This window comes from Triticum dicoccoides, chromosome 5B (genome assembly GCF_002162155.2).
Source record: "Triticum dicoccoides isolate Atlit2015 ecotype Zavitan chromosome 5B, WEW_v2.0, whole genome shotgun sequence".
NCBI lineage: Eukaryota > Viridiplantae > Streptophyta > Magnoliopsida > Poales > Poaceae > Triticum > Triticum dicoccoides.
The window spans coordinates 471,902,322-471,914,573 of NC_041389.1; the positions used below are offsets into that span (position 1 = coordinate 471,902,322).

The following is a 12,252-nucleotide window of genomic DNA, read 5'->3' on the forward strand; positions in this document are numbered from 1 at the left end:
TGCGATTTGATGATATCAACCCAAGTATTAATAACGTGATCTTGACTATCAACTACATATTGGTTTTGTTTACTACTTATATGCTTGTGAACGGTCTGATTCTTTTTTGCTTCAATCGGCCGCCCAACATCCATATTTGACTAATCCTGCCTCTGCTACTGCTCCTTGATGAACCCAGGTGATTTGATTGCCCCACAAGCCATGAAGATCCTCCAGTAGCCTTTTGTCTCCTTTTGGACATGGCCAAAAGTCTCACCCCCCATGCTTGCACTAGTAGAAAAACACCTAATAGTTCCGGTTCGTGAGGGCCTTTAGTCCCGGTTCATGAACCGGGACTAATGGGTCGTTACTAATACCTCCATTCATTAGTCCCAGTTCAAACAAGAACCAGGACTAATGTGCCTCCACGTGGCTCTGTGCGCCCAGCCCAGTCAGGGGGCCTTTGGTCCCGGTTGGTGGCATCAACCGGGACCAAAAGTCCATATTTTTTTTTGAAAAGTGTCTGCTTTAGGGGTTTTGGGGGTTATTTTTAGGTTGTTATATTAGCTAGCTAATAGAGAGAAGTGTCCTCTCTTATATCTTCGTCCTTGGTTTACCAACGCTGCTGCTATATATGTTCATTTTCTCCGCTGATATAATAACTCATGCATGCTCGCATACATCAGCATATATAATAACAAGTACTCGTCCTACTAATCATGCATCATCATACAACTTCCACTCGTTATTAATAATAAGTCATACGATCATCATCCTCATAGTCATCGAACCCAACCCTACATAATTGTTCTTAACACATGATCATCAGTATCAGGTAGGACCTAAACACCCTTAAGGTAAAATAGCATAAAACAATATAGACCCTGACTCTCCATTATGAAAAATGGCGATCATCCTGTCTCCAATTTTTGCCCTTCGCTGAATGTTGCTTCCAAGAAGCTCCTTACGATTGTCCATACATTTTTTCCATTATTTGATTGTCATGTCTCCACTTCTTTTAGAAACCCGGTATGGACAGTTCAGATTCGTAGGAAGACCTGGTTGTATGTTCAAAACATGAAGGCTACCGTGTGTATACATCAGATGAGGCACACAATCATTCGGGATTATCTGTTGAAAAACATAGTAATAACTTCGTAGTTAGCAATGATATGATGTACTAGTTTTAGAAGCGTGCAAAAAGGTGCACGGATGTTGTAATAGTAAAAAATCTTACCAGGGTATCTCCATGGTAGTTACCGTAGTTCAACACGTGCACTAGTGGCACGTATTGACCATAATGTTGAGGAGTTCGATTGTAGACATTGTAATTCTCAAGATCAGTACAAAATGTGACCAGATGATTTTTCTCCTGATAAGTTAGTTCGGAGCCTTCGGTGTAGTAGGTTCTGTCTATCATCTTCCGCACATTCTTTGAAGAATGAAAATAAGCTGTCAATGGAGAATAAGTTGTCAACTATTTTGAAATAAACAATATAAACTACTTAATAACTATGTTAAGCTCACATGGGGGAAGAATTGAAGGTGTATCCACAAGGACGAAAATTGTAGGTCTCTCTTGCTCGATTGTAGGATCACCAAGATCCATGGTAACAAGCATACCCTCATCAAAACCATACATCTTGCAAAGTGCTTCCCAATTTTTGCAACCAAAATGGGTTACACTCTGAGCATTGTACAGCTTTACTTGAAAATCCACACCATGATGGGTACTTAGGATAATTTTTTTGGTTTCGAAACTTTCATGGTCTTCAAAACCCATCCTCTCCAAGACATAGCGTCTTGCAAAGCATGGGATAAGCTAGTTGAATTGGAAAAGATGAAAAATATTGTCATGATTAAAATAGTTGAAGTCATGAGTAATTACGAAAAAAACTATTATCGTCGGTTGCGTACCGTATGAACATCGAAGGTCTCCTCGAGCTTAATGCTGAAGCGACGATCTTCGTCCAGCACAATGAACCTATCGCAGATACCTCGGTCATCGTGGCACCAGTCACACTCCCCCGGGCTGTTTTCGTCGTCCGATGAGTACGACATTTCCAGCCTACGTTCATAATTCAAATATTAAACTAGATCATTATTATTAATCACGGGTTGACTATCGATAATCGACGTACGTAACTCCTCCTTTCATTTCCGAATGCATTATTATATCAAATTGTCTAGCACACGGGAATGAAGAAGAACTTATCCAATATGAACATTCAATAAGCAAAACCAAATCATAAAATAAGCAAAACCAAATCATAAAATAAAGTATAGTATTCAAATTAGCATGCATTCAATAATTATAAGCAAAAGTACATCATCTCTTGGTGTCCGTACATCGTCGAATATTATCACTAATACAACTAGAACCGTAGCGCCCGACGGGTATCGACGCGGGCGGTGGACACCCAAAGATAAGGAACCATCACAGGATCATAGCTCCAGTGAGATCCCTGAAGAACCTGCCAGGTATTGTCGAACCTGCCCTCCAATGCAACCATGTAGTCACGGACGTGCTCATCCTCCTCGCTGACACGGTGACGTACCACCTCCGCGGTGTCCGGATGCCTCACCACCGTCACTGGCCCACGCGACCGCCACCAAACAAGGATCGGATCAACAACGGGCTGCCTCCTCACCAACCTACGTCCCCTGGAAGGTAGCACCTCCACTACTGGAATCTGGCACTTTGCCATCTGCCATGGCAGATGGCAAAGGCATGGTTAGCGGATGGCAAAGGCTTTGCCATCTGCCAGCAGATGGCAAACAGTTTGTCTGAAACCCTGCCGGTAAAGGCTTCTTTGCCATCTGCTGGCTGATGGCAAAGAGCCTGTGGCTTTGCCATCAGCTAGCAGATGGCAAAGCCTCTCAACGAGGTTAGCCACGTTAGAAGGCTAACGGCATACTTTGCCGTCTGCCAGCAGATGGCAAAGACTGCAGGCTCTTTGCCGTCTGCCAACAGATGGCAAAGGCTGCATGCTTTGCCATCTGCCAGCACATGGCAAAGAGCTTTGCCATCTGCCGGTAGATGGCAAAGAGCCCAAATAGGCCAGCCCAAATTTTACATGTAGATGACACGTGGCCTCTTTGCCATCTGCTGGTAGATGGCAAAGTGACTATATTGCACCATTTAATTTTATTTTTTCTTATATCAATTCATTTTCACCTTCCAATGAAATCAGATAGCAATATCAGGGCATGAACAGATCTAAAGAACACAAACCACAAGCATAGACTCGGAGAAGACCAGGCACGACCACTGTGACGTCACTTCCCTTAATAATTATATCCTTACACTATACATGTTTCACAACTATAATTTGAACACCTGCTTGCCATAAATAAATATATGTTTACACTATACACAAGTGAATCATGTTGTGTCATTTACATGACGGGTAAATTAAATGAACATGTCTTGATTAGGTACGACATACGTTGGACAAGGAAGAGACCTGCAGATAAATAACACAATTAAACAAACAAGTACTGAAATATAAGTGTTCCGCATTAAGCTTGCTAGTAAGGAAAATATCAGGAGATGGCTTGCTAGCTTTCACTTCTAAATCACCCCCATGGCAACTTGATACATCAGAGCAAGAAAACATTCCCCAATGGTTACAAACCTTCGGTGCAAAATGACATTCATGGGATCTGAAGACATCACTAAGAAATATCAGGTTCTATATGAGTCTGACTTATTAAAGAACAGAGGGCAATGAAGAAAAGTGTAGTACATTAAATCAAGGCCAAATGATACATTGCATGCATCAGCGAGCAGAAAAATAAATGGTGTCTAATATTATATTTTCCCCTTCCAATAGAGAGACTCCTTCTATATGTTTAACCAGTGATTAATTCCGGTTACACCAAATAAACATAGTTCTAAATGATACCAACATTTTTTATGAAACAAAGGACAACCAAAACTAACTCCCCTCGCGTGGAAACTTCATGTCCTTTCAACTCTGAAATTCCACCAAAGGTAAGCATGCAATAATTTTATAGTGTATAATTATACAAAAGAAGAACATGTTACGTGTGTAGATAGCGCAAGGTGGCATATTATCATTGAGAGCATATATTAGCACATAGTATGATGAAAATTGGAACCGGATGTACTGTCAGCATGTCTTTCTCCTTATTCTGTACATCATCATTTCCTCTACACTTGACATGATAGCTTGAGAAAAAAAGATGAGTATCCAGATATGTACATAGTTATGGCTAGATTCCTTGTTTTGTCCAAGAAAGATAAGTCATGAGCCCATCATCTTATTACAGCAAGGCACATCTCTATCAGTGGTGCAAGAGGTGTAAATTTTATATTTTCTTTTCAAGAAAAAACTCCTGCAATTTCCAAATGCATGGCCGCAGCCGCTGGCTGCAACGTCGACCCAATGGTGCTTGTCTGGGCGAAGTACAAGGCCGTTGGGCTCGTCGCCGGGGAGTTCTGCAACCCACATCAGTTTCTATGACTATAGTTTCTACTATTGTACTCTTTGTAGTTTTTAATGCATAAATTAATCTAATGTTGGGAGATTTCCAAGGACTAACTAAGACAATCAGAATCGGAGAGGAGAGTTTCTCAACAGCAACAAAATGAATTAGAGGAGAGTCAACTAACCTTCCTTTCTTGCTTCGTCACCCCCTCATGGGTTATGAGCTATGACGACCATGACGCCGGCCGTGCGTCCGAGCGCCTGTGGTCTGTACATCGACGACCTGCCCTTTTCTCATTTTCTGGTCACCGAAGAGTTCAATCGACCAGAAACATGGAAGGGCGAGAGTACTCATGTTCCTGCCCTGTGTGTGTTTTCTTTGCGCGAAAGTTCCTGTTTCAGTAACAGAGGTAGAACAATCAGAAAATGAGAAGGTCTTTCACTTCCTTACAGAATGAAATTCTGTCTTGCAAGTTTACAAAGTCATCAAGTTAAGCACTTACGATAAAATTATCTGACTCAGAAAGCTGATATCACTCATACAAAAAACATGTTATACAATATTGAGTTTTGACATAGCTATCAAATCTGAACTGAACTTCACAGAATTCAAAAGTTGTATAGCTGACAATGGGCCGTAGATGATAATTTTTCTGAGAATATATATGCTAGTTAGGCAATCCTAAGAAGAGCTGGTAAATATCAAGAGGCATATGCATACAACCGTACTACCGTAAAAGGAAATAGGGAAGAACTCACCCGATCAGAGCCAAGAGAACAATGAGAACATCCAGCTTACATGCAACACCATCGGTGGTAAAACTGCTGCTGTCCCTAAACTGAAGAAAATATCAAAGAAATTAAACCATCATTACCAATGAGTGGATTTGTAAGAAAACCAACAACATGAAGATCCTTGATGTATTAGTAATTAATAGGACTAGTCGTCAACCCGTGCATCCGGACGGGCTAGTCTATATAGGTACTAAAACATTTATTTGATAAACCATATTTAGAGATATAAAATATAAAAGTACTACATTTACCCACTTGTTTTATTGGAAACATGCAAATTTATGATTGCTTATATAGGGAAAGAAAATTGTTTATTTTTTCCATGATTAATGCTAACAAATACAAATTCAGATGTACACGAAATCATAAAAAGTGATGTTGCAATAACTTAAACACTTTTGATGACATCTCATTTTTGGTGCATTTACCTGAGTTTTTCCTTGCTTCTTTACTTCAAAAATAAAGCATGTGTGTAAAAACCTGATAGAATTGATGCCCATATGTATCTTATTTGTGAGCTTGAACGACTGAAAATCTTGAAGAGAATACAAACTTTGAAAATTATAGAAACTACAGGTAATTATTGTATTTGTTATTCATAGATCTCATCTTCCATTTATGCCACTACCAAGATCGGTTCTTCATATATGAGCTTTGAGATCCAATTATTCGTTACTTGGTGCCCTGCATAATAAGTAAGAAGGTACGTAGTCAAACGCGTCTCAGCTGACATATTAAAATAAAAAATGATTTGTTTCTTATGGCAGCTAATGTGTGTGCCATCTTTTTTGAAACGGAGGCAAAAGTTTTGCCTCATCCATTAAATAAGAGAGAATAGAGTTAGTTACAAACAATCCAAGTATACGGCATGCGGATTACTCGCGCAATAACAAAGACCCTAGTTTTTTAGCACCGGCGATGATCCAAAGGTTAGCCTCGGTGGCGATGGAGGAAAGCAGCACTGTCGGAGGGGCACACTTATGCCTGAAAACTCGCGCGTTTCGTTCATTCCAAATTGTCCATGAAACAAGCATGGTGAGGGATGCCTTGGCTTGTCTGTGCGGATAGCCGTCGTCGCAAGTACTTGCCCACCAAGATTGGACCGAGTCGAATAGGGGCCAGGTGGAAATGACGAAGTCGGGGACGTGGTACTTGTCAATGACCAAGGACCAAAGCCTTCTAGAGAAGCGGCATTTGAAGAATAGGTGACTCCCACTCTCTTGTTCCCTCTTGCAAAGGGGGCAAAGATCACAGTTCGGCCACCCACGCTTTGCCAATCTATCCGCGGTCCAAATCCTGTCTTGGAGAGCCAACCAAGCAAAGAACTTGACTTTTGGGGGAGCCCAAACTTTCCAAACCATCTTGTCCATGGGGGAGAGAACCAATCCTAAAAATTGTGCCTTATATGCGGAGGCCGCCGAGTAATGCCCCGAGACCGAGTGCTTCCAAAGGATGTCATCCTCGGAGAGTTCGTCAAGATGGACCTCATGAAGGAGCATCCAAAGCGTGAAGAATTGTGTGACATGCTCGGCGGAGATAGAGGTGGGTGGATTGATCTTGAGGATCCATGCGTTGTGCTTGAGGGCCTCCCGCACCTTCCAATTCTTACGCATGGAAGCTTCATGGATGAGCGGGGCAATATCCTTAGGCTTGCGCCCAAGGAGCCAAGGGGAGTCCCAAAAGGGGGTCTTCGCGCCGTTACCAATGGAGATGGTGGTGGAAGCATAGAAAAAGTTAAGGTCCTCCTCGTCACAAGGGTTTCCCAATCCGACCCACATCTTGGTAGGATCCTTCCATTCGTACCAAGGCCACCGCAGCCGGAGGGCGCGTGTAAACTTGTTGGTGTTGAGGACCCCAAGTCCCCCATATTCGAGTGGCCGACAAACAATCTCCCAGTTTACTTTGCATTTCGCCCCTGTCGTTTTGTCTGTTCCAGACCATAGGAAGGCTCTCTCAAGTTTGTTGACGGTGTGTAGGATGGAGGGCGGTATGACCAACGGAGTGGCGGGGTAGACTAGTTGGGAGGTGATCACAGACTTGACAAGAGTCGTACGCCCGATGGTGGTGATGTTCTGACCCTCGTATGTTGTTAGCTTGCTCGCCACCTTGTCCACGAGGAATTGCAGGTCCACCAACTTCAGCTGCCATACGGAGAGGGGGAGTCCTAGGTACCGCAGAGGGAAAGAAGCTCTTGCTGCTGGCAGGCTTTGGGTCAAACAACCCAGATCGAGGTGGTTGCAATGGATGGGCACCATTGAGCTCTTGAGGAAGTTGGTGCAGAGGCCCGTGACCTCACCAAAGCCTCTCAAGATGCATGCAAGATTTTCCACATCTCTTTTGATCGGGGCCAAGAAAACCACCGCGTCATCCGCATAAAGAGAAGTCCTCAGCATTGCCCCCCTTCCCCTGAGCTTGTGCAGGAGCCCCTTCCTCGTGGCCACATCTAGGATTCTTTGGAGCGGGTCAATGGCGATGACGAATAGGAGTGGGGAGATGGGGTCACCCTGCCGGAGGCCTTTGCCATGCTTAATTGGACCACCGGCAATACCATTGAGGATAATCCTCGAAGATGAAGAGCAAAGGAGGGCAGCGATCCAATCCCTGAATTTGGGAGGGAACCCTCGCCGTTGGAGAAGATCAAGCAAATACTCCCACTTGACGGTGTCGAAGGCCTTGCGAATATCAAGCTTGAAAAGAAGGGACGGGGTCTTGCTCTTGTGCAAGCGCCGAGCGCGATTGCGAACATACAAGAAGTTGTCATGGATGCTTCTTGTTTTAATGAAGGCGCTTTGGGCGTTGGAGACGAGGCTTGTCATGTGGGGGCCCAGCCGAGTGGAGAGCACCTTCGCAATAATTTTTGCGACCGCGTGGATGAGGCTAATGGGCCTATAGTCGGCGATCCCCTCCGCCCCTTCCTTTTTAGGCAGGAGCACCACATTCGCGGAGTTGAGCCACTGTAGATTCGCGGTGTGAAGGGAGTCAAAATGATTCATGACCCGCATGAGGTCCGGCTTAACGATATCCCAACACTTCTTGAAAAAGAGGCCCGTGAAGCCATCTGGACCCGGAGCCTTGTCACTGGGTAGGTCATTGATTGCTTCGAGGACCTCACTCTCGACTATCGCGGAGTCAAGGTTGTGCAAATCAAGAGGTTCCAGGTTTAGCTCATCCCAGTTGAAATCTTTGCGGCTCAGGGGGCCTCTCTTTAGGACATTGGAGAAGTGGTCTTGGATTAGTTTCTCTTTGGCACCGTGCTCGGTGACCCAACCATGATCATTCTTGATCCTGTGAATATGGTTTTTTCTCCTCCTAGCGGTGACTCGGCGATGGAAGAATTTTGTATTGGCGTCCCCTTCTTTAAGATTTGAAATTCTTGCACATTGTTTCTTGCGCGATCTTTCTAGCACAGCCAAGGCGATGACCCTTCTCTTAAGCCTGGCCCGAAGGTCGAGCTCCTCGGTGGAGAGGAGCCTGTCCTCTTGGGCGATGTCGAGGCGAAGGATCACCAGAAGAGCGGCATGGTGGTGAATTTTTGCCTTTGAGAAAAGTCTCCTACTCCATTCTGCGAGGCGGAGAGCCGTCTTCTTGAGCTTGTAGTATAGGATTTGATATGGCTCAGTGTGATCCACCCTCTCGTTCCACGCCCTTTGGACCAACTCATGGAACCCGGGTATGGATGCCCAGAAGTTTTTGAATTTAAAGACCCGAGGCTTCCTTGGTCCCTTATCATCGGCAAGTAGTAGCGGACAATGGTCGGAGAGGGAAGAGGAGAGAGCATGAAGGACGTGGGTGTTGAAGGATGCGTCCCACTCGGCGTTGCAAAAGAACGAGTCTAACTTGCACAAAGTTGGGTTTTCCCTCTCATTGCTCCAAGTGAAACGCCGATTTTGGAGGTGTATTTCTTTGAGCTCACAGCTTTGTAGCGTTGCTCTAAAACGGTTGATCCTGCTTCGGTTGACATTTCTTTTGTTTTTGTCTCTGGCCCGGTAGATTTGGTTGAAATCACCAGTGGCGAGCCATGCCACCCCAGTCGTAGGCTTCTGGCTGAGTAGCTCGGCGAAGAAAGCGTCTTTACAGGAGGGGTCTGTGGGGCCGTAGACGGATGTGATCTTGAAGCGTAAACCGGTCCCTCGCACACTGATCATGGCGGAAAGACAGTATGCTGTGTACGTGATGCAGGAAACCTCAACAAGACGATCATCCCAGAGCAGCAAGATTCCTCCCCTAGTGCCGTTTGCCGGTCTTTGCGCAAAACTACGTAGCCTCTGGCCACCCAGAGAAGCTGCGGTGAATCGGTCGATGTTGCCGAGTTTTGTCTCTTGTAGGCACACCACATGGCACGACGAGGAGGCGATCGTGGCGTTCACCGTAGAGCGTCGATTTGGGCAGTTCAAGCCCCTAACGTTCCAGCTCAGAAAGTTGATGGGTTGTTCAAACATTATGGAAACTGACGCACCCTGGAGCTTTGAGGAACAGCAGAAATAAAAGTGCATGGAGCCACTTGATGTTCAGATACATCCAACCAACTTGCAGAAGCAAAGAGGCAGAGCAAATACATGGCCTGAGGCCGATGGAAAGCATGCTCGAAACACACGGAGCAGCCTTAAGCATGAACATAATCCAAGCACCTAAAAGTTCAGTAGGTTGTGCTGACATAATTAAAAGTGAGGACCCCCGGTGGGCAGAGACGGCCGGTGCTCAGGTGGTCGCCTGCAGAGTCGCAGCGCCGCCGTCGTTCGAATCCAGGTCGAGGGAGCCGACCCCTCCATGCGCAATGAGAGCTTCCTCGACTCCTATCGCATTGCCATCATCTAGCTTGAATAGCCCACGCATCGCAACAATCACTTCAGGCGACAGTTGCTCTTTGAAGCGCTCCGCGAAGGCCTCCAGCGCGGCTGCCGTGATGTCTTCTCCGTCCTTGACAATGCCAAGGCTCCGGCAGACGAGAATCTCCGCAGCCCTTGCAACTGGAGCTGCCTTGGGGCGTGCTGCAGAACGCGACTTGGCGATGGAGAAGCCGCCACCGGTCTTGGAGATAGTGATCCCGGCCATCGTCTTCCGGCGAGCAGTTGGTGCCCGAGCAGGGGTTGTAGCAGGGGAGTCCAGGATGGCCTCTTGGCGTTCGGCAAAAAGAGGTGCGAGGCACTGCAGGCCCACAGCACCACCAGCACCAACGGCGCCCCTACGCAGCCTCACTGGCTCAGGCGTGCGCTGCAGCGGCCCTGTAGAGAGTAGGGGAGGCGTCGGTGAAGCTTCGAAGCCCGGCGGCTTCGTGGGCGATGGCAGCGGCGCTTGGAGTGTGTCCGGCGAGCAGAGACGAAGCAGAGTCTGGCTCGGTGGTGCCTGCGAGAGTGGTGACGGCCGGTCGTCGCTTCGCCTGGAGCGCGGCACTGGTGGGAGCACAGTTATTGGTGACAGAGGCGGGGACGCTGGCGGCGTGAGGGCATCCTGGGAGCGACGGCGGGCGGAGCGTGGCGAGAGCTGACGTGCCGGGCTGCGGCCACGCCCGGCGGCCAGAGGCGGGGCTTGCACAGGCAGAGACTCGCGGGCTCGGACTGCATCCACGCTGGCAGAGCCGGAGCCCAAAAGAACCCCGTCTGGCATGGAAGGCTCGGCGGAGCGACGACGGCCTCCCCCATCGCGGCGGCCGTCACGGCCGTCCTCACGACGGTTGTCGCGCGACGCATCTCTTGGATGGCGGGAGAGGCTGCGCCGGATGCGGTCACCCCAGCCCTCCCTGCTCCGCGAGTTGTCACGGCCACGGCGCTCCCTGTCATCCCGCCCATGACCCGGGTCGTCGTCGTGGTCTCTTCGATGGCGCTCGACAGGGCGAGAGATGCGCTCGCGGGGATCGCGTGCCTGCCGCTCACCGTCGATGACCCCCTTCTGGTAGGTGTACCCCTTTGACACTATCCTTGGGCCCTGAGTGGGATCTTCATGAATGGAAAGGTGGATGATCACCCTTCGCTCCAGACCGCGACGACCGACGATCGGCTGACCTCCCGCGCGCGCCGGCAGGGTCACCCAGTTCACCCGCGGCACATTTGCAGGCGACGCCGTCCACGCCCACACCCCCAGGACCTCAGTATTCGTCTTGAGCTTGGACGCCGTCTCGATGTAGTCGATGGAGCAGCCCGGACCGATGGCCTGCGCGACGGCGAAATCATCCCACGCTTGGAGAGGCAGCCCGTCCAGGCAGAGACGGACGTGGTGGACGAGGTCCACGTGTTCCGAGTGCGCCTCGAGGCGCCAAGGACGCATCTGCAGCCTGGTGTCCCTGAACTTCAGGTCTCTACGCTCGGCCGCGTCCGCACAGTGGTGCTGATGGAAGAAACGGACGAGGAAGGCCTCAGGGAAGTGCTTGACGACGCAGACGTCCTCCGCCAGCATGCCCAGCTCGAGGACGATGGCATCGGCGATTTCTTGCGTGGTGGCCTTGAGGTCGCGGTCGAGCCAGGCGACCACGGCGTTGGAGCCGAGGAGCGCCGCCTCCTGGTGCATGGCCGGCGTCGCGTGGATCACCGTGAAGACCTCAGCCGGCCGCAATGAGTGGTCGCCATTCCAAGCCATGGCGCGGGGTGGACCTTGCGGACGACGGAGAGCAGCCGGTGGTGGAGGTGACGAGGGGCCTGCAGCCACAGAAGGCGTCGTGCGCACTTGGGGAGGACGGTTGGGACGCACGCCGGAGGCGCCTGGACGGAGGTGAGGAGCAGGCTTGTTGTAGCAGCGCCGCGCACGGTGGCCGGATTGGAAGCAGCGGCGGCAAGTGATGGGGTTGCAGCACGCAGTCTGTCGGTGGTGAGGGGAGAGGCAGCGGAAACAAAGTCCTTTAATCCACTCCGGGACTGGCTGGCGCGTCTTCAATGGAGCAGCAGAGAAAGCCGGCCGGCGCGGCCGACGGGACGCGACGGTGACCCAGCCATCCTCCGCCTCGAGCTCCGCAGCGGCCGTCCGCGTTGAATGCGCTTCCAGCGCGCCCGCATTCGCGCCGCGCACGCGGTCCGCCCAGCTGGTGGAGTAATTG

The 12,252-nt window shown here is 48.9% G+C and overlaps 1 long non-coding RNA gene across 1 annotated transcript; it reads right to left on the reverse strand.

Moving 5' to 3' along the window:
* Positions 1 to 3,582: 3,582 nt before the first annotated feature.
* LOC119310904 lies at positions 3,583 to 5,393 on the reverse strand. Its single transcript, XR_005150800.1, has 3 exons — positions 4,937 to 5,393; positions 4,619 to 4,826; positions 3,583 to 3,645 (listed from the first exon to the last, which is right to left on the reverse strand). It is a non-coding gene; the product is annotated as an uncharacterized LOC119310904 (long non-coding RNA).
* Positions 5,394 to 12,252: the final 6,859 nt, after the last annotated feature.